Raw genomic sequence first — 21,641 nt, forward strand, 5'->3', positions numbered from 1 at the left:
ACTCTGATGCTGAGAAAGATTGAAGGCAATAGGAGAAGAAGGCAGCAAAGGATGAGATGGTAAGATAGTGTCACCAATGCAATGGACATGAATTTGAGCAAGCTTGGGGAGATAGTGAATGATGGGGGAGCCTGGTGTGCTACAGTCCATGGGGTCACAAAGAGTGAGACATGACTTAGTGACTCAGCAACAACAAACAACTAAGAAGCAAGAAGTTGAGCACATGAAACCCTTGCCTGTTGAGTGAAAGAAAAACGGAAAACTAGACTTAATTCTCTCATCCATCATAAACTGTGTTCCCTACACACACATTCCACTTTCCCCCCAACTCTCTCTCTCTCTCTCACACACACACACACACACACTAACCAAACACACACTAGTCACTGAAAAGGCCATGCTTTTTGAATTTCACAGGTTTTTTAGGACTCAGACCCTGCACTCACAGAGCTGTGGTGATTGACTTGCCATTACTATAAAGCATTTCTTTTCCTGATATATGGAGCTACCCAGCTACCATTTGCTTGCCAGTTTGCGCTAGTGGTGAAGAATCTGCCTCCCAATGCAGGAGACATAAGAGGCAGAGGTTCAGTCCCTGAGCCAGGAAGATCCCCTGGAGGAGGGCCCAGCAATCCACTCCAGTATTCTTGCCTCTCTTCCCATGAACAGAGAGGCCTGGTGGGCTACCGTTCATGGGGTCACAAAGAGTCAGACACAATTGAGTGTCTGAACACATATGGTGGTGGTGGTGGTTTAGTTGCTAAGCCGTGACCAGCTCTTGCGACCCCATGGACAGAGGAGACTGGCAGGCTACCGTCCATGGGATTCTCCAGGCAAGAATACTGGAGTGGTCGCCATTTCCTGCTCCACTGAACACATATAGCTACCATTTATTGAAAAGCTACTATCTCCCTGCCATTTTCTTGGATTCTTTTTGTTCGGGATCTCATTTAATCCTCACAGGAACACTATACAGTACCCTATATTTATCCCTATTACATATGTGGAAATCCATGTTCAGAACCTTTAAGTAATTTGCATGAAAGCACAAGTTCTGAGGAACTAGCAGGCAGAGCAGGATTCGCCCTTCTCTGATTGATGCTGACCTGTGAAGTACCTCTCAGGGCAGCACAGACAGAGTGAGGGGGCGTTTCTACTTTTATATGTTAATATTTCTCGGATATTTTGATTCTCTTAAGATTTTTCTATTCATACAACTTGAAAAATCTCTCAGTTATTTCTTTTTCTCATAACGTCAGTCGTACTGGTCATTTACTCTGCCATTAAATGTGTGTCCAGATGAATAATGGGAACCACAATAGCGGCCCCAAATGAACTCTGTAATGTTTTAGGAAATGTTAAAATATTTTGCACTCAATCTTCATGACTAAAGTCACAACAGATATTGCAAACAGCAGTTGTGTTGCTGGTGGAATCTCCGGCAATACTAATTCAATACTAGTTCAGATTGCACAACCACACTTGATTTCTCTCTTTAGATTCAGGTCCCACAAAAACTAAAGATGCAGTCTCATGACTGAAGAGTCTCTAAGTTTAATTTCTAATAAGCAATTGAATCTGATAAAGTGTTACAGTCAGAGAAATTTTGGAGAAGGAAAAGAACATAACATGCCTGTGTCATAACATACCTGTGTCATAACACTGGTACCTTATTAATGATTCTTCTCCTCAAGTAGTTAAGCTGATCTCTCAGCAAATCAATTAAAATTACTCACAAGAATTTAAATATGTGCTGCACTATTAGTTGAAATGATCTCAGTACAGAGTGGAAAAAAAAAATCATTCTTTTTACTGCTTTGAAAATTTCACCCAAAGAAGGATTAGATGAATTCTAAGTTTTTTAAGTTTGTAGAAGAATTCTATTACAAATTTAAACTCAAGAGGAAAACACTTTAAATGTATGATTAATATATTATTAGTGAGTATTTGGGATAAAAATCTCATACTTGGAAATGCCAAAGAAAACTACTTTGTGGTGTATAGGTGGAAAGATACTGGTCATAAATATATCTAGAACTTTTAACTGTGACAAAAGAAATTTTGCTCCATATTCTGCCTGTCTTTACTTAGGTAGTTAAAGTTAGAAACACAGTTATATAACAAATTAAGTCCTGGGAAAGGGAAAAAGAATAATGATTCCATGTAGATACACATAGCCCTCAAAATTTGCTTGTAAATGGTTTTGCTTTTAAACATAATTTCTCACAGAAAATATTTCAAATTATAGCCTCTCTCCACCTGAAACCCACTGAATGTGTAATTAAGTTGAACTGTGGTTATTATATTTGAGACAGAGTTCTGAGTTCAGGGAGGAAGCAGTCAGAGAATTCTTTCCTGAAGAAAGACTGAATTCTTTCCTTTAGGACTGGATATGAATAAAATATTGTCATAGGCTATATATATATAGGAACCTTTTCACTTTACATTCTTTCCTCTCACCTGAATGCTGCCTGCTGCTCAGTTTTGGGGGTGTGCCATGCTCATTTCCTGCTTTAAATTATGTTTATTGGCATACTACCCAGAACCAGCCTATGTCCCAAAGGACTCCATGCCTCAAAATCATCTCCCTCCACTCTTGTCCCTACTATGTCCCTCCCATGTGGAACGTACTCAATAATTACTCACTGAAGGAATGAATGAAATAAGAAATATAAAAAGTAAAACAGAAAAAGATGTGGATTGCATTTTTACAGCCTCTTCACTTTTCCTACATTTGCACATATTTCCTGTATTTGTTTTCCAAGTTTCATCTGGTCGTTGTTCAGCACAATGGCTCCTTTGGAGGCGAGAGCTTGAGCTCCAACACATGTGGTAAGGGGAGGGTGGGAAGGCAGCAGGGCAGACGTTTCACGCAGAGTTTTAGATTCTGTGTTGATGGAAGGCTCACCTTAATTTTAAATGATGAGGTTATTTCAAATAGTGAGGCTACAAAGCTCAAGAGACCATTGTGACTCAGGATGATACAAGGTAAACACACAGTGGTTGTGTGGTGTCGCGATTTCAGACTTGACACTCCCATGTTCCAAGCAGTGACGGGATCTGAAAGCCACATCTCTGTCCTGTCCAACACGGACAGGCACGATGGAACAATGCAGCTACAGTGCCTCCGCCTTGCAACAGTGGTTGAGAGCCAACGACGCCTGATGCTCAGTGCGGCTCCCATGGTAACTCATGGGCGAGGTGCCTCCGTGGGCCCTTCCTGCGCTGCATACCTATCTCATTGCTAAGCTGCTTCTGGTTGAAATCCCATGCACATGTTCTTGTATGGTCAAAAGGAGACTTCCTCTGTTCAGAACTCATTCAAGGCCTGACATGCGCACACGGCAGGCTGCTGGCCAAAATGTGCCCACTAAGCCCCTAACAAATGAATCATGAATCTGGGTGACTAGAGAGACAAATGTTTACCATGGAATGGTAACAAAAAGTCTGGGCTTCTTGCCATTTAGGAAAGGAAAAAAAAACCATATAAACTTTCTTATCCTTTCCTGGATAGGTCTAAGAAGGTACAGTGTGCTCAATTCAGTCTTTAGACAGCAAGTATATTGACAAAAAATGAGACTTTTTTATAGATTCATAATGAAATATATATATATATAATTTTATATTATGTATATATAAAAAACATTTTCTTTTTTGTGATGACTGATTTGCTTTACCATAAAATAGCGCAGGATGTTATTATTACAGTTTCTTTCCTATTCTGTCCCTTCATTGTGTAAGGCTATAGCGCAAGCAGGCTATGCTATTTCTTACTGAACACCAAGAATGAAGGCAGAATAAGATAATGTTTATAACTATAGGCTTTGTAGTCAGGCAGAATGGGCTTAAGGGCTTCCCAGGTGGCTCAGTAAAGAATCTGTCTGCCGAGCAGGTCAGATCAAATCTGACCCAGGTTTGATCCCTGGGTCAGAAAGATCCCTTGGAGGAAATGGAAACCTGCTCCAGTGTTCTTCCCTGGGAAATCCCAGGGACAGAGGAGCCTGGCAGGCTACAGTCCATGGGGTCACAAAGAGTTGGACATGACTTAGCAACAAAACAGTAGCAGGAGAGTGGATTTAAATTCCAGCTCTGCCACTATCTGTGTTAACCATTTAGAACAGTGCCTGAAACAAATTACATGCTCAATAAATGTTATTTGGAGATTATTTGCTTACTGATATTATTCCTAAAATTAGTGTTAGGAAAATTTTCCACCAAAAGCATTATGGCCAAAGAGCCAAAAATAAACATCAGTAGCATTATGCCTCACTAGACTAAATTTGCTAATTCCTCTAAGGAAAGCTACTTGAGTAGAAATACTTTAAGTTAATTATTTGTTGTTTACTAACTGTTGTTTACTTTTTCTTTTCTGTGTTTTGTCAGTCCTTATCACTGTGCCTGATAAATAAATTAGTCCAGAAATAGAGATAGAACAAAAAAGAGATTTAAGAGAATGGAATATCTAGTATGTTAACATAGTCTATTCCAGAGGAAGAATGTTAAGAAAAACATTCTCTAGCATATTTATAAATAATTTATTAATGATATCTGACGGTACATACATACATATATCTGGGCTTAGTCTTTGGGACTGGAATGTGTAATCCAAATGTACTCATCTTTCCATTTGGCCAGCAGAATATTTCTCCTTCAATTGCAGTTTGCTTCTCTTTGGCTGTCTGGCAAGCTGACAAAACTGTTTGATGATCCCATGTTCAGCACACAGAGACTTTGCAGTTTATCCAATATCTTCATTCAAATATTCGGGGAGAAGCTGAGAACATCAAACTATTTTCAGTTATTCTGGAAATGCACCAGGAGGTTTCCTACTGTGTAGCAGAGTGGAAGTGATTTATTAAATGAGAAAGTAACCCATTGATCAATGGAAAGTTGACAGCTAGTAAAAAAACCTTGCAGTTGGGACTCATCTCTCCATGCAAAAGATATCTGAAAAAGAGGCCAGGGGAACTGAGGTGATTTGGACTACTTGTGACATGAAGTTCTGATACTCTTTTTGTAAGACTATTAATATGAAATATGGTTTTCCAACTTTAATGCTGAGTGATGAAGGAAAGAAAAGATGTAGAATTTTAGAAACTTACTTCACAGGAGACTTATTTCAGATACTCTAAAAATATCTATAGAACCTCCTGTAAAATATCCTTGTAAGGCCCCCTTCAAAGAGAACTTCTCTTTGAAGTTCAATTACAATGTGAGCTAGAGAAGAGGAAGGTAGGAAAGGAAGGCTGGGAGTTGGCTCTATCAAAAACTCTCTTAATAACATACCTGTGTGCTCTAATAACTGCTTCACATTTTAGAGAACTTTTCCTATTATTTATAGAATTAATCATGCTTTGAATGGAAACATCAGCAAGATGGCAGAATAGGAAGCCTCAAACTCTCCTCTCACCATTGATACATCAATTCAAGAATGATACACAGACCAATTCCCTTTGTGAGAAATCCAGACACCAATTAAGAGGCTACTTCACCCCCAGACAAGCCTGAAGTCAGCTACTTCAAAGCTGGTAGGAAAATTCATAGCACTCACTACCAGAATCCCTCCCACCAGCACAATGCAGCACACAGCAGCATGATTCAAAGGAAATTCTCTGGGGTTGGGGGAACAAAACAGAATATCTAATAACATCTTGACTTTTGGGCGGGGGGCTAACAGTGGTTAGTTTCTTTCTTGCTTGAATATAAACACTGCACAAAAGGATACCAGACTGTGGGAGAGGGGGTGGTGGTGATAAGAACAAAGATAAATGTTTGAACTAGAATTTCCACTCTTCCATCTCAGAATAGAGCAAGGGGGGAAAACCCCCACTCCTGGCATCTCCCTGGAGAGCAAAAGAGTTGAATCATGTGTTCAATGTCTGGCTTCTTTTGAGAGTGGGGGTATGCCAGAGGAATGAATTTCCATCTCATTTGACTTGGAGTGCTGATGGGACCTGGGATATTCTAGATGCCTGGGGCAGGGGTGGGGTGGGGGTGGGGTGGGGTGGGGGGGATGGTTCTTTGAGAACAGATAAGAGCTGGGTGGTTTATGGTACTCCGGAAAACCTGCAGTACCACAAAGAGACAATAGAGGGAAAAAGAGATTATGAACTCTTGGAGAAAGAGCCTGCAAAACATCTCTAATTGGACATTTATATTCACAAGCCCAGAGAAGACACATCCGCAGGAAAGGTTTAAGAGGCTCCAAGGATCTCTGTTCAGGCTAGTGGGTGAAGGCCTTCCCTGCAAGAAGCTAGTCCAAAAATACAGGAAGAAGTAGATGCTGTTTTACATGTGCAGATTACAACCCCAAAGTAACCAGTCACATGAAGAAACAGAAAAACATGGCCCAATCAAGGGAACAAAATAAATTTCCAGGTACTGACCTTAAAGAATTGAATATTATAAATTAACTGACAATTTAAGATAATCATCATAAAGATGCAAATGAGCTCAGTAAAATCATGCTTGGAAAAAATGGTAATAACCACAAAGAGGAAAAAAAAAAAGATTTCAAGTCAGAAACTGTCACAGGAGACAAAGGACATCACATAGTTATAAAAGGATCAGTTCACCAAGGAGATAGCAATTACAAATATACACACATCCAATATCAGAGTACTCAAGTATAGGAAGCAAACAATGACAGAACTAAAGTTAGAAACAGCAACAAAATAATAGTAGGAGATTTCACTATCCCATTTTCAGTAATAAATAGAATAACCAGCTGGAGATCAATATAGAAAGGAAAAAAACTTAAACAATGGTACAGATCAATTGAGCTAAAGGACATATACAAAACAGCCCATCCAACAACAAGCGGAATACCTATTCTTCTCCAAAAACATTATCCAAGGATAGATCACTTGTCAGGTCACAAAACAAGTCTTTACAAATTTAAGAAGTTTGAAATCATTCCAGGTATTTTTTCCAACCACAAGAGAATGTAACTGGAAATCAATAGCAGAAGAAAAACTGGAAAATTCACAAATATGTGGAAATTAAGCAGCACACTCCTGACAATCAGTGAGTTAAGGAAGCAATCAAAAGAGAAGTTATAAAATATCTTAAGACAACCAAAAATACAGCATAATAGAACTTGTGAGATGCAGCAAAAGCAGTACTTAGAGGGAAGTCTGTGGTGGTAAATACCTGTATTAAAAAAAAAAGAGAATGACCCAAAGATACCTCAAGCAACAAGAAAAAGAAGAATAAACAAACTCCAAACTTAGTTGTCTAATTCCCCAGTGGCTCAGAGGTAAAAAAATCTGCCTGCCAATGCAGGAAATGCAAGAGAGACACATTCAATCCCTGGGTAAGGAAGATTCCCAGGAGGAGGAAATGGCAACCTATTCCAGTATCCTTGCCTGGAAAATTCCATGGACAGAGGAGCCTGATGGGCCATGGTCTATGGGGTCACAAAGAGTCAGACATGACTGAGCACACACACAGAGTTAGAAGAAGGAAGTAACAAAGATTCAAGAATAAGTAAATGAAATAGAGATTAGAAAAACAATAGGAGAAATAATCAAACTGGGTTAATTGTTTGTAAAGATTAATGAAATTGAAAAATCATTAGATTAATTAAGAAAAAGTGAAAGAAGACTCAAATAATAAAACCAGAAATGAGGGAAAAGACATTGTAATTGATGAAATAGAAATTTAATATTAGAAACTACTCTGTACAATTATATGCCAACAAATTGCATAAGTTAGAAGAAATGGATGAATTTCCAGAAACATGAAAACTATCAAGATGAATTCATGAGGAAATAGAAAATCTGAACAGACATAACCTGAAAAGAAATTGAATTAGCAATAAAATGTCTCCCAACAATAAAAGTCCAGGACCAGATATCTTCATTAGGGAATTCTACAAAACAATTAGAGACAAATTAATGTCAATTATTCTCAAATTCTTCCAAATAATTGAAGAGGAGAGAACACTTCCAAACTTATTTTAATAAGGACAGCATTACTCTGATACCAAAGCCAAAGACTCGTCAAGAAAATAAAATTACAAACTAATATCCATGATGATAACAGGTATAAAAATACTCATTAAAATACTAGCAAACAAAACTCAATAGCACATTAAAAGGATACTAAACCACTATCAAGTGAGACTTTTTTTTCCTTGAGATGCAAGGATGGTTCAATATACAAAAATCAATCAATGTGAGGCACCACATTAACAGTGTGAAGGATAAAAATCATACGATCACCTCAACAGATCCAGAAAAGGTGTTTGACAAAATTCAATACCTTTCATAATAAATCACTCAACAAACTAGGAATAGAAGGAAATTACCGCTACATAATAAACACTATATGAAAACCCCACAGCAAACATCATAGTCAACAGTGAAAAGCTGAAAACTTTTCTGTTAAGTTCAGGAACAAGGCCACTGTTAAACTACCATAACGTCTACTTCCATCTCAGAATTTTTAATCAGAATGCATCACTTTCAGGGCTTTACAGGTGGGGCTAGTGCTAAGAACCCGCTCGCCAATGTAGGAGAAGAAAGGCATGCGGGATTAATCCATGGGTCCAGAAGATCCCCTGGAGGAGGGCATGGCAGCACACTCCAGTATTTCTGCCTGGAGAACCCCATGGACAGAGGAGCCTGGTGGGCTACAGTCTGTGGGGTGGCAAAGATTCAGACATGACTGAAGCAACTTAGCGTGCACAGGAAGAGATCACCAGCTCAAATTTTGACAGAACTATGATATAATGTAGACTAGTGCAATTGGAAATATAAAGTTCTGTGGATTGGTATTTTTACACGATTATTTTCATGTGATAGCTCATTTGTAACCCAGAATTAAGAGTTTTTAAATAAATAAGTAAAAGAATGAATGGCGGTTTCCAGCTAAAGTAATATTAAACATATAAAACATATAAACATATAAAGCATTCATCTGAATCAGTTCTAAAGAGATGGATGAAACTGGAGCCCATTTTACAGAGTGAAGTAAGCCAGAAAGATAAAGAACATTACAGCATACTAACACATATATTTGGAATTTTAAAAGATGGTAATGATAACCTTATATTCAAGACAGAAAAAGAGACACAGATGTACAGAACAGACTTTTGGACTCTGTGGGAGAAGGCGAGGGTGGGATGATCTGAGAAAACAGCACTGAAACAAGTATACTATCAAGGGTGAAACAGATCACCAGCCCAGGTTGGATGCATGAGACAAGTGCTCAGGGCTGGTGCACTGGGAAGACCCAGAGGGATGGGATGGAGAGGGAGGCGGGAGCGGGGATCGGGATGGGGAACACACGTAAATCCATGGCTGATTCATGTCAATGTATGGCAAAACCCACTACAATATTGTAAAGTAATTAGCCTCCAACTAATAAAAATAAATGAAAAAGAAAACATATAAAGCATATTAAACATATAAACATTTCTTCATTAATTTAAAAGCTTACTAAAATAACAAAATAAAGCTTTACTAAATGAAATTTACAAGGTCAAAAAGAAATGGAAATAATATGTGAGTAGGAAATTTTGGAAAGGTCAAAAGCATAATAAGTGGTAATTGACATCATTAGACTGAGAAAACAGATTTTTAATACAATAGTTGGGAAAACAAAAAGCAGCTCAGTTTATACTATCGTGCCTCACATGGTTCAGTAAAGTGATACTCCATACCTGTGAAAGTGAACTGAAGATGGAGCCGAAAAGAATCTTGTTTAAAGGTTTGATTAGGAAACTATTAGACATCCTAGATCCTCTCTTTCATTCCACACAACTACTCTTCTCCCAATCCAGTTATTTTTTCTCTGTAAAGATAAAGCAGAAATTCTTTGTGAGGTACTCAATAGAGCTGGGGGCTTCCCAGGTGGCATAGTGGTAAAGAATCTGCCTGCAATGCAGGACACCCTGGTTTGATGCCTGGGTCAGGAAGATCCCCTGGAGAAGGAAATGACAACCCACTCTAGTATCCTTGCCAGGAGAATCCCATGGACAGAGGAGCCTGATGGGCTACAGTCCATGGGATCGCAAAGAGTTGGACATGCTAACACTAACACACATGCTCGAATAGAGCTGAGATTTAGGGATCATTACAGTCCATGGGATCGCAAAGAGTTGGACATGCTAACACTAACACACATGCTCGAATAGAGCTGAGATTTAGGGATCATTACAGCTTCCCAGGTAGTTCAGATGGTAAAGTGTCTGCCTGCAATGCGGGAGACCCGGGTTCAATCCCTGGGTCAGGAAGATCCCCTTGAGAAGGAAAAGACAACCGACTCCAGTATTCTTGCCTGGAAAATTCCATGGATGGAGGAGCCTGGTAGGCTACAGTCCATGGGGTCACAAAGAGTCGGACACGACTGAGTGACTTCACTTCACTTCACTTCACAGATAACAGAGGAATTCAACATAAGTTTTTAAACTGAATGTTGAAGTACCAGTTTTCTTCTGCTACTTGAGTTCCAGAATACTAGGAGGCAGACTATTACCTCCCAAGCAGAAGCTAGTAGAATTATTTTGAGGGGAGTTTGATCAGCCTAAGAGAAAAGCTCCAATGCTATTCAGGCTTCCCCCATGAAATGGCTTAATCAGGTCACACTGAATGAAGTGCCCAGGGAGAACTAAGTTTATAATCAGCTTATTTGTGTCACTACCTTAACTTCTTAACAGAAGTAAAAGTAAAGTCGCTGAGTCATGTCCAACTCTTTGCGACCCCATGGACTGTAGCCTACAGGCTCCTCCCATGGGATTTTCCAGGCAAGGGTACAGGAGTGGGTTGCCATTTCCTTCTGGAGCCAATAAATGATTGTCAACACTTGAAGAAGTCTGCTAGCATAAAAGCTACACATATTCCAAAAGAAACAGCATAGAAGCAACTTGGATAGCTGGAGACTACACACGGAGAAGAAAAGTTGCTTTTTTTTTTTTTAAAGAGAATCATTACTATTATAAGAATTATGAGAATATGTAGCATCTATTAAATAAGAATAGGACACCAACAAATAGAAAATGGATTAATAGAGACTTCCTGCCCTAGAATTATCTTAAAAATGGAATCAAAACAAATTTTTTTCCTGAAACTGAAGGATATGGTTGTAGAAATTTAAACTCCAATAGAAGGAATGAAAGAAAGATGAGAGAGGAAAAAAACAGAAAGTATATAAAAAGTTAAAAGAAATAGAATAAAGGGATAAGAAAAAACATAATTATAAAATTGATCCAGAAGTTTCAACATTTGAAAAGCAATACTTATGGAAGAACAGAGAAAATCAAATGGAAGAGATCATAAATAATTCAAGATAATTTTACAAAATCAAAATGTCCCAATAAGAACCCAGAACAATATTGATTACTGTTTTTTAGCTGCTAAGTCATGTCCAACTCTTTGCAATCCCATGAACTGTAGCTTGCCAGGTTCTTATGTCCCTGGGTTTTCCTAGGCAAGAATACTGGAAGGAGTTGCCATTTTCTTCCCCATCCCAAGGGGATCTTCCCATCCTAAGGGTCGAACCTGAGTCTCCTGTGGCTTCTGCACTGGCAGGCAGATTCTTTAGCACTGAGCCACCTGGGTACCCCAGTGCTGATAATGGGCTTCACCAAAACACACCATTGTGTAGTTTAAACATTAAGAACAAAAAGAGAGATCCTATAAATATCCAGAGAGAAAACAAAATAGCTTACAAAAAAAAAAAGGATCCAGAATCAGCATGGTTTAGAACTCTTCACTGCAACACTGGAAACTGGGTGACAATAAAGTCTTTGAAATTCTAAGTGACTATGATAATCAACCTGGAATTCTATATGCAAAGAAATTATCAACTTATTGCATGTGAGAGATTATGGAGAAGTTTTCAGACTTGAAAGATCTCAAAATGTCATTCATGAATACCTTCTCAGAAAATTACTGAGACGACGTCTGCACCAAAATGGAGATAAATCCATTAAGAGGAATGGATGGAATATAGAAAACAGCAGAGCCATTCAAAAGGGAAAGAGAGGGACTGTTTAGGATAACAGTGATGAGAAAGACCATAATCACAGCTGTTGACTGGGAAAACAGGCCAGGTTAGGGCAAATCAAAAAGCTACAGGATGAACATATCCTTAAACATAAATTGACCTCAGACATCTAAAAAGTAGATATAGGTGACTGGAAGAGAGTTTGAGAATGAATTAGTGATGAGTCCATAGAAAACTAAACAAATGAAAAATAAGTAAATATTTATACTCTAGGGAAATAGAAAATTATGCAAATGGTGAAAATTAATTGTTACCTTATATCATTTATTTTAATATGAATTATGAATTATTTAAATATGAATTATTCATAATAATGTGAATACTAGTTATTATTTAATTAACCAAAATTATGATGCAATTTCATCCAGAGGCTGAGGAAACACAAAGGGAATAAGGAAAATATAGTGACACAAGCTAAATTTTCTTTTTCCATAGTAGAAAGTCAGAATATAATGCCTAAAATTAAAAAAAAAACAAAACTAATACTAAATATGTTATATATGTTATATACAGAGGTACATAGCAAAGAAAATAGCCAAAGTACTTCTGGGACAGAAAGACTGATTTGTGTTGAAGTAGACATTCAATAAAAATAATATGGAACTGTTGACCTATGTGCCTACATTATTTTGATTTAGAAAAAATAAGTAATCAGTTAAAAATCACAAGGCACTAATAGTATTGAAAGATGAATTGGATTAATAGATACTCTCTGTCCTAAGGCAACAAAACATTTGTGTACAGCAGTGTCAAGCTTTGGCCTAGCAGAAAGGAAATAAACAAGACATGAACTTTCTAGAAAAGTAAATAAAGAGAAATCCAGAAATATTTCCTATCCTCTGCTGGAGCAGTGATGCCGGTTTGTTTGATTTCTTTTTTTAAATTAGTAACAAATACTGCTTTACTGACCGAATACTGCTTTTTCTGTGGAAGGAAAAGTTCTTCCTAGCTGGAGTGCTAAAGTCAGAGAGGCAGCCCCAAGCCTGCTGTTTTCAATTAGCATGCCAGTCCCAATGGCACGTCCGGCAGACGGTGTTTTATTAGGGGTTGGTCATCTCCTCCTCAGAGCCACGTGAACAGCCTGCGGTTCTGCATGCTTTCCTTGACCTTCCGGTCCCTCTGGAGTTGTGTGACCGCTGGAAGCCGAAACCACAGCTGTCTGCCACTTGACTCCCAGAGCTCAGTCTTCTCTGCTCTTCCCCCTGGGGACAGAGAGGGAAAGCAAGTTGATGGGAAGAGCCTCTCTTCCCTGAGATGAAATATGCCTCTTCCTTGAACGAGTTTGAGAGCTGCAGTGGGTGAGCAGAGATGTGGAAATGTGGCCCTGGGACTGCGCGGTGGGGATCCTCGTGTCAGCGCAGGGTCCAGGTCTGGCTGGGGTGGAGGAGCACTTCATGGATTCAGGGCAGGGCGAGGGTACTTGGCACGTAAGACTCTGAAGACGGGAGAGCAGACCTGGAAATTAGCCTGAAGAAGAGAAGGTTGAGGGTGATTTTAAAAGGAACTCTGGAGCAGGAAATGTCATTATGTTAGGAATGAGGACCAGATGTTCTCAATCTCAAAAGAGCACAGAACAGGGAGAAGAAAATGACCTTATAGAATAAGGCGGATCTTCAGGGTGGTTGTTAAATTCTGGAATGGGGTGTCCATGTAGTCTGTGGAATTCTCCATAAAAATAAGACGTTTGTCTGATATGAGCATTTGTGTGTAGCTTTGCCTAAAGCAGAAGGTATTAAGGAAACTGTCTGCAGAATCTCTCCCTGAGTATTCTCTGTATCAGAGACTTTCAGATAAATAAGGTAAAAGATTTCTTGGAATGCTCATTTATACTCATCCCTGGGCTCCATAGCTATAAAGACCTGAAAAAACAATACAAAATAGAATTTTCTTCTTTGTTTTCTCCTCTAATCACTTTCAAGTTCTCTGTACATGTTTGTAAACATATCAGCTACAGTGATAACAGGAGAACAAAAATCCCTCAATTGCATCCTTTTACTCATGGATTTGTGTTAGAGGCAGAAATGTACTCAGTCCTTGAGACAGGCTGAAATTCTATTTTGACACTTTAAAATTTTTCATTGCGGTGACAGTTGACAAGGAGCAATTTTCAGCCTTGAATGAAATTTTTCCTTTTATTTAAAATTTTTTTTCCAGCCTTTGGGGAGTATAATTGAAAAATAAAATCACAAGATATGTAGAGTGTAGCATCATGGTGATTTGATATAATATATGCATAGGATTCCCAACATTTAATTAATATATACACCATCTCATTACTTTTATCTTTTCTATGAAAACATTTAAGTTCTACTCTCTTAGCAAATTTCAATTATATAGTATAGTGTTGTAAACTATGGGGCTACCCAGGTGGCCCTAGAGGTAAAGAACCCACCTGGCAATGCGGGAGATTAAGAGACTGTGTTCAGTCCCTGGGTTGGGAAGATTCCCTGGAGGAGGGCATGGCAACCCACTCCACTATCCTTGCCTGGAGAATCCCACGGACAGAGGAACCTGGCAGGCTACGGTCCATAGCGTCACAAAGGGTCGGACACAATTGAAGTGACTTGGCACAGCCCAGCACTTTCTAAACTATAGTCTATTTCCACATTAGATCCTCAGACCATTCAAGTGTGACCTAAATCAAATCCCTTACGATTATACAGTGGAAGTGAGAAATAGATTTAGGGGACTGGATCTGATAGACAGAGTGCCTAATGAACTATGGAGGGACGATCATGACATTTATAGGAAGCAGCCATGAAGACCATTCTCAAGAAAAAGAAATGCAAAAAGGCAAAATGGCTGTCTGAGGAGGCCTTACAAATAGCTGTGAAAAGAAGAGAAGTGGAAGGCAAAGGAGAAAAGGAAAGATATACCCATTTGAATGCAGAGTTCCAAAGAATAGCAAGGAGAGATAAGAGAGCCTTCCTCAGTGATCAGCGCAAAGAAATAGAGAAAAACAATAGGATGGGAAAGACTAGAGATCACTTCAAGAAAATTATAGATACTAAGGGAACATTTCAAGCAAAGATGGGCACAATAAGGACAGAAATGGTATGGACCTAACAGAAGCAGAAGATATTAAGAAGAGGTGGCAAGAATACACAGAGGAAATATACAAAAAAGATCTTCACAACCCAGATAATCACGATGGTATGCTCACTCACCTAGAGCCAGACATCCTGGAATGCAAAGCCAAGTGGGCCTTAGGAAGCATCACGATGAACAAAGCAAGTGGAGGTGATGGAATTCCCGTTGAGCTCTTTCAAGTCCGAAATGATGATGCTGTAAAGTGCTGCACTCAATATGTCAGCAAATTTGAAAAACTCAGCAGTGGCCACAGGACGGAAAAGGTCAGTTTTCATTCCAATCCTAAAGAAAGGCAATGCCAAACACTGCTCAAACCACTGCACAATTGCACTCATCTGACATGCTAGCAAAGTAGTGCTCAAAATTCTCCAACCCAGGCTTCGACAGCCGTGAACCATGAACTTCCAGATGTTCAAGCTGGTTTTAGAAAAGACAGAGGGACCAGAGATCAAATTGCCAACATCTGCTGGGTCATCGAAAAAGTAAGAGTTCCAGAAAGACATCTACTTCTGCTTTATTGACTATGCCAAAGCCTTTGACTCTGTGGATCACAACAACCTGTGGAAAATTCTTAAGGAGATGGGAATACCAGACTACCTGACCTGCCTCCTGAGAAATCTGTATGCCAGTCAAGAAGCAATAGTTAGAACTGGACATGAAACAACAGACTGGTTTCAAATCGGGAAAGGAATACGTCAAGGCTGTATATTGTCACCCCGCTTATTTAACTTCTATGCAGAGTACATCATGTGAAATGCCAGGCTGGATGAAGCACAAGCTGGAATCAAGATTGCTGGGAGAAATATGAATAACCTCAGAGATGCATGCATATAACACCACCCTTCTGGCAGAAAGTGAAGAAGAACTAAAGAGCTTCTTGATGAAAGTGAAAGAGGAGAGTGAAAAAGTTGGCTTCAAACTCAACATTCAGAAAACTAAGATCGTGGCATCTGGGCCCATCACTTCATGGCAAATAGATGGAGAAACATTGGAAACAGTGATGGACTTTATTTTTGGAGGCTCCAAAATCACTGCAGATGGTTGACTGCAGCCATGAAATTAAAAGATGCTTACTCCTTGGATGGAAAGTTATGACCAACCTAGACAGCATATTAAAAAGCAGAGACATTACTTTGCCAACAAAGTTCTGTCTATTCAAAACTATGGTTTTTCCAGTAGTCATGTATGGATGTGAGAGTTGTAAGAAAGCTGAGCACCGAAGAATTGATGCTTTTGTACTGTGGTGTTGGAGAAGACACTTGAGAATCCCTTGGACTGCAAGGAGATGCAACCAGTCTATCCTAAAGGAGATCAGTCCTGGGTATTCATTGGAAGGACTGATGCTGAAGCTGAAACTCCAATACTTTGGCCACCTGTTGCAAAGAACTGACTCATTGGAAAAGACCGTGATGATGGGAAAGATTGAAGCTGGGAAGAGATATTGACAGAGGATCCGATGGTTGGATGGCATCACTGACTCAATGGACATGAGTTTGAGTAAACTCCGGGAGGTGGTGATTGACAGGGAAGCCTGGTGTGCTGCAGTCCATGGGGTTGCAAAGAGTCAGACACGACTGAGCGACTGAACTGAACTGAACTGAATTGATCCTTTTACCAATGTCTTCCAATTTCCCCCAAACCCCTGTCCTTGGCAAACATTTTTCTACTTTCTGCTTCTATGAGCTTGACTTTTCCAAAAGAAGATTCCATATATAAACAAAACACCACACAGTAGTTATCTTTCTCTGTTTGGCTTTTTTTGTTTAGCATAACACCCTCAAGTTTCATCCCCTGTTGTTGCAAATGGTAGGATTACTTCTTTCCTGCGGCTGAATAATGTTTCATTGTACATATATACCATATCTTCTTTACACATTCACCCATTTGTGGGCACCTAGGGTATTTCCATATTTTGGCTATTGTGAGTAATGCTGTAACGAACTTGGGAGTGCAGATATCCATTTATATCCTGCTTTTATTTTTGTTAGATATATACCCAGAAGTGAGATTGCTGAATCATGTGGTAGTTTTATTTTTAACATTTTGAGGAACCCTCATACTGTTTTCCCTAGTGGCTACACCAATTGATATCCTCACTAATAGTGCACAGTTCAGTTCAGTTCAGTCGCTCAGTCGTGTCTGAGTCTTTGTGACTCCATGAACTGCAGCACGCCAGGCCTCCCTATCCATCACCAACTCCCGGAGTTTACCCAAACTCATGTCCACTGGGAGAAGGAAATGGCAACCCACTCTCGTACTCTTGCCTGGAAAATCCCATGGACGGAGGAGCCTGGTGGGCTGCAGTCCCTGGGGTCGCTGCAAGTCGGACATGACTGAGTGGCTTCACCTTCTCTTTTCACTTTCATGCATTGGAGAAGGAAATGGCAACCCACTCCAATGTTCTTGCCTGGAGCATCCCAGGGATGGGGCAGCCTGGTGGGCTGCCATCTTGGGGTCACACAGAGTCAGACACAACTGAAGCGACTCAGCAGCAGCAGCATGTCCATTGATACGGTGATGCCATCTGAGCATCACATCCTCTGTTGTCCCTTATCCTCCTGCCTTCAATCTTTCCCAACATCAGGGTCTTTTCAAATGAGTCAGCTCTTTGCATCAGGTGACCAAAATATTGGAGTTTCAGCTTCAGCATCAGTCTTTCCAGTGAACACTCAAGACTGACCTCCTTTAGGATGGACTGGTTGGATCTCCTTGTAGTCCAAGGGATTCTCAAGAGTCTTCTCCAATACCACAGTTCAAAAGCATCGGTTCTTTGGTGCTCAGCTTTCTTTATAGTCCAACACTCACATCCATACATGACTACTGGAAAAACCAAAGCCTTGACTAGATGGACCTTTGTTGACAAAGTAATATCTCTGCTTTTTAACATGCTGTCTAGATTGGTCATAACTTTCCATCCAAGAAGCAAGCGTCTTTTAATTTCATGGCTGCAATCACTATCTGCAGTGATTTTGGAGCCCCCAAAGATAAAGTCAGCCAATAGTGCACAAGGGTTTACTTTTGTTCACATCTTTGCCAACATCTGTTATCTCTTGTCTCTTTGATGGCAGTCATTCTAACAAGTGTGAAATGATATCTTGTGGTTTGATTTGCATTTGCCTGATGATTAGAGATATTGAGCACCTTTTCATGAAACCACTGGCCACCTATATGTCTTTTTTTGAAAAATAACCATTCAGTTCCTCTGCCCATTTTTTAATAAGACTGAGGTTTTGTTTTTGTTTTTGCCATTGAGTTGTATGAGTTCTTTATATAATTTGGATATTAAGCCCTGATCAGATACGAAAGTGAGAGTGAGAGTGAAAGTCACTCAGTCATGTCCGAGTCTTTGCGACCCCATGGATTATACAGTCCATGGGATTCTCCAGGCCAGAATACTGGAGTGGGTAGCCATTTCCTTCTCCAGGGGATCTTCCTGACACAGGGATCGAACCCAGGTCTCCCATATTGTAGGCGGTTTCTTTACCAGCTGAGCCACAGGGGAAGCCTGATCAGATATATGATTTGTAAATATTTTCTCCCATTCTGCAGGTTACCTTTTCATTTTTCAGTGGTTTTCATTATTGAGCAAAAACTTTCCTTTTTTACTTAAAATGGATGACAACAAGATCTAAATGTGTTTTTTTTTAATTCTTTGATTTAACACTTACTTGAAAAGTAATTTTACATGCAGGTTCTGTAAGATGGAAATAGCCACAGGACCTGTATGTCATCTCATGGTAATTAATGCAAGCAAAATGAGAATGAATTGGTCACGTAATCTGTAGGAAGAATAAACCCTTTTTAATTTATATTTCCTATGCTCCAAATTAAAGCTAACATTTTAATTAGTAAAATGACCATGAAAAAGCAACTGATGGCTAGTTATTACTGATTATTCCACTGTTTGATGATTAATGAGTTCAGTTAGTAAGATAGTCATGCATTTGGATCAAATTCATCTGTGCATCTTTTTATAATCAACCAAATTATACAGGTGTATTTAATAATCTGGCATAATTTTGGTGAAGTTTTTATATTTAATATTTACCTTAATACTTGAAAAAGAAATATCATTCCAAGGAAAGCAAAGTCTAAAAATATGTAAAGAAAAATAAATTTTATGCAACTGTCTTCTCATTATGCAATGGCTAAATCTTCCTACTGTGATGGTTTTATCTTGATGCTCATCTTTCCCATGGTTGTGCCAACAGACTCACTGTACTTATTTATCAAATAACTTTATAAAAATAAATGGGTAAGTCAAATTTTTAGGAAAGAAGGAGTGTTGAAATCTATCCATTTTAGCCATCCTTCTGTTTCTGACAAGACTGAATTTGAAGCTATCTCATAAGATGGCTGGCTCTCCTGCTGGCCAGCAGGAATTGAAAGGAATGAGAAAGCAGTTAGAGAAAGGAGTGAACGAATACTCTCACATTATTTGCGTCATAGGACCAGCAGGTAACGAATCGTGCATACCAGTTAATTTGTTACTCACAATATCAGAAATTGTGCTGCCCACAAAGTACAAGATCAGTCTCAGAAGCAAGGATAAGAAATACGACACCTTGATCACCCATGGTGCCATTTGGTAACTTTCCATAGGTTTGAATTATTGAAAATATTGATAACATTGTAAAAAAATATAAATATGACACCTTGAGATATATATATATATATATATATATATATACACACACACACACACATATAATTCTAGGCTTCCCAAGTGGCGCTAGTGGTAAAGAACCCTCCTGCCAATGCAGGAGACATATGAGACCTGGGTTCAATCCTTGGGTCAGGAAAATCCCCTGGAGGAGGGCATGGACACCCACTCCAGTATTCTTGCCTGGAGAATCCCATGGACAGAGGAGTCTGGTGGGCTACAGTCCATAGGGTCTCAAAGAGTCTGATAGAACTGAAGCAACTTAGCACATGCACACACATATATAATTCTATTTTTATCAGGCTGCTGATAATCCAGAACAGGAATGACTATTTCAGCACTAGGTAGATATATCTACCTTCAAACTTTGCAAAGAGTACTGAGACCAAAATTGTCATAACTCAGTTTCTATTTAGCGTGATACTAGTGGAATTAAAATGTAAGTATAAAGATATTTATACTCTAAAGCAACTCTCTTTTGTGCATCCCACTGTAGAAGATATAGTGTATCAGAGACTATGTTAAAGGAAAGAAGTTAGTTATTTTGATGATAAACTAGGTGGATAAATTAGATAACTTGGGGAAGAAAGATAGAGGAAAGAAGATGACTTCAGAATTCCTGCCTTGAGAGACTGAAAATAGACACTGTGGCCGTGAATATAGCTTTCCGTCCCCAAAAAATCATCTCAGTATGTGCAAAATGAGGATTAAACCACAGAGGTAAGGGGAATATCCACGTTAGAAATTTAGGAATCACAGAAGAAATACAGTGTGTAAAAAGCACTAGACTGGAGTAAAAATTGTCTGAGTTAACACACACGGAGAGACTAGGAAAATATTTGTAAATAGACTATTGGGAAAGCAAGAAGTAAAGGTGAGGGATGGAAAAGGTAAGGAAATGCAGGAATGTGAAGCTTTATTTCTGTAATATTTCACGCATTTCTGTACTTATATGTCTCTCCATTAAAATCATGCTTAAAATTATCTTGGAAAAGATGATTGGACATATACCATATGATATATGGTAATATAGTACTGCAAATGGATGAAGGCATATACATTTTTAAGTTATTTTATTACCTCTTTGAAAGCATTATGGAAACACTGCAAGGATGAGAAGGTCTAAACTATTCAGAAATATCTGTTTATGACTGTCCCATATGAAATCAAACTCATAGAACTTGGACTCTGAGTGTGCCTAAATTATTTTGTTTATTTATTTTCGTAAGAAATATAGCTAAAACTAGAAACAAAATTACTCATGAATTGTTGTCAAATCTGTGATTTTTATCAGAAATTTACACTGATTTAGCTTCAATTCAAAAACAAAAACAATTCTCTGACAAACCTAATTCTCTTAATGCAATATTTCAACCTATTTAACTTTTTCCCTTCCCCTTTTAAACCATTCCTGTTTACTTTCTAAGTTACTCAGGTAGGCATAATTTTGTCATCCTTTCATTTTATTTAACTGTGTTTGACAACTTGCAATCATTTGTCACTACTTGAGACAAATGTTAGCAGTTTTTAGCTCACTAGAACCCAGAGAGATTCCATTATAAAAAGTGAAATCAGGTGAAACTTCTTCTTCTGTATAATTTAATGATTTTGACCATGTTCTCAATGACTTTTAAGCCACTCAACAATTTGGGGGTGAATTTTTGACTGATAATACTCAGTTACGTTCTTATGGGAACAATGTGCTGCATAGTAGTTCTAAGACTTTTGACCCTAAAACTCAGTTAAATTTGAGTTTTCTCTAAGTGTTAGTATTAACTGTTCAGTCATGTCCAACTCTTTGGCTCCTCTGTCCGTGGGGATTCTCCAGGCAAGAATACTGGAGTTGGTTGCCATGCACTCCTCCAGGGGATCTTCC

General features: G+C 38.9%; 2 long non-coding RNA genes across 2 annotated transcripts in view; both read right to left on the bottom strand.

The window, feature by feature from the left end:
• Positions 1-4,421: 4,421 nt before the first annotated feature.
• On the bottom strand, positions 4,422-15,222 carry LOC122685267. The gene is made up of 3 exons (XR_006338319.1): positions 15,180-15,222; positions 12,922-13,214; positions 4,422-4,774 (listed from the first exon to the last, which is right to left on the bottom strand). It is a non-coding gene; the product is annotated as an uncharacterized LOC122685267 (long non-coding RNA).
• A 33-nt stretch (positions 15,223-15,255) lies between these two features.
• Positions 15,256-21,641, bottom strand: part of LOC122685264 — a 93,189-nt gene continuing 86,803 nt past the window's right edge. The window contains exon 6 of the long non-coding RNA XR_006338317.1: positions 15,256-15,384. This is a non-coding gene — a long non-coding RNA (uncharacterized LOC122685264). The remainder of the gene's footprint in view (positions 15,385-21,641) is intronic.

The sequence above is a fragment of the Cervus elaphus genome, chromosome 28, assembly GCF_910594005.1.
Source record: "Cervus elaphus chromosome 28, mCerEla1.1, whole genome shotgun sequence".
Taxonomy (NCBI): Eukaryota; Metazoa; Chordata; class Mammalia; order Artiodactyla; family Cervidae; genus Cervus; species Cervus elaphus.